This window comes from Ambystoma mexicanum, chromosome 8 (genome assembly GCF_040938575.1).
Source record: "Ambystoma mexicanum isolate Mex_15411 chromosome 8, UKY_AmexF1_1, whole genome shotgun sequence".
Classification (NCBI taxonomy): domain Eukaryota; kingdom Metazoa; phylum Chordata; class Amphibia; order Caudata; family Ambystomatidae; genus Ambystoma; species Ambystoma mexicanum.
In genome coordinates this window covers 1667057005-1667058397 of record NC_090929.1, presented here as the reverse complement: position 1 = coordinate 1667058397, position 1393 = coordinate 1667057005, and the positions used below count along the sequence as shown (strand labels likewise).

The 1393-nt window shown below is 43.3% G+C and overlaps 1 non-coding gene across 1 annotated transcript; it reads left to right on the top strand.

The window, feature by feature from the left end:
* The first annotated feature begins 1101 nt into the window (after positions 1-1101).
* TRNAW-CCA (transfer RNA tryptophan (anticodon CCA)) lies at positions 1102-1173 on the top strand. The gene has a single exon. It is a non-coding gene; the product is annotated as a tRNA-Trp (tRNA).
* Positions 1174-1393: the final 220 nt, after the last annotated feature.

Here is a 1393-nt window from a genome sequence, read left to right as displayed (position 1 = left end):
CCAGTTTGGTATATTGGCAGGAAGAATTCATCAGCTACACTATGTGTGCAACGCGCATCTGACACTGGGGATCACACGCCAAACTCATTCTTGCGATGCACCACCAAAATGAATGGTAACTTCTGTGGCCCCACTGTCCTGCTTCCTCCCCCACCGCATTTAGTAAAATAAGTATCTCTCACATCCTCATCAAGCCAACAAGACTACCCACCTTATTTAGAAACATCCCCTGATGAATACAGATTAATTTATTCATGCATTCCTTTATATTTCTATATATACTTATTTAATTATGCTTTCCTGTTGAATTAATATCTGCGATCAAAGATGCCAAAAACAAGCTGCTCTTTACAGGGGGGGACAAATCTGCAGAACATAAAATAAAAGTCACATCAATGAACATTGCTAATCTTCAGGGAGTGAGTTGCTAGTTTATGCTGACGTAACCATACCAACAGAAATGAGGGCATGGTTTGCATCCGGCGGCACACAATATTTTTCAGAGTTCAGACTACAAATCCCATAATCCTACACATTAACTATGCTGGGTAGTGATTTGGGAGATTTTGTCTAACCAATTACAAAACAAACAGCTTTTCTGATACTTCAGAGACTCCCATGAAAAGACCCCTCGCCCCCATCCGTAACCTATGGCTGTGTCATGGACAGAATAAAGGATTCATTTTGGAAGAATATTGGCTGCTCTGTGTTCATTTACAATTAGAAAGGCGATTGGAAATGTGCACACGATTCTAAATGAATGGAAGAACAAATGCATCTTTTTCTCAGCAACTGAAAGGTGTGAGCCCCTATTTCTGGGCATGTACACGAGTGTGGGATGGATAAAGACAAATTGACTATAACATGGGTTATTTTCCCAAATAAGCCGCATGTGAGAAACCTTCTGTGGAGCAGATGCGTTTGACAACTGCCTGCATTTGCTGCGTCCCCTGATGCTTTACTCTGCCTTTCCCCTGTTCAAAAGGCAGGTTTTGCATGTATGAAATCAGAGGTACGTTTTCAGTGTTGGTGCATGAAGTGGCTCCTGCCTCACTGCCACAACTGACCACAGATGAGATCCTCAAGAGGTCCCATACACAGGACCTTGTGACGCAACGGTAGCGCGTCTGACTCCAGATCAGAAGGTTGCGTGTTCAAATCACGTCGGGGTCAAGTGAGTCTCGATTTTTTGAGTGATTAAAAGTAACATTATTTTAAATCCTGTGGTCGTTTTGCCAAATACTGTGCAGAGAAGACGCAGAGTTAATCCTTAACTGTTTGATAAACCTACATGTTCTCCCAGAGAAGGACCCCCCCCAGTGTCCGGCGGTTGATGCTTTTTGTTGTGCACTTGGGGCAATTATGCTGCACACAGTGTCGGCAGAAAGGAGGG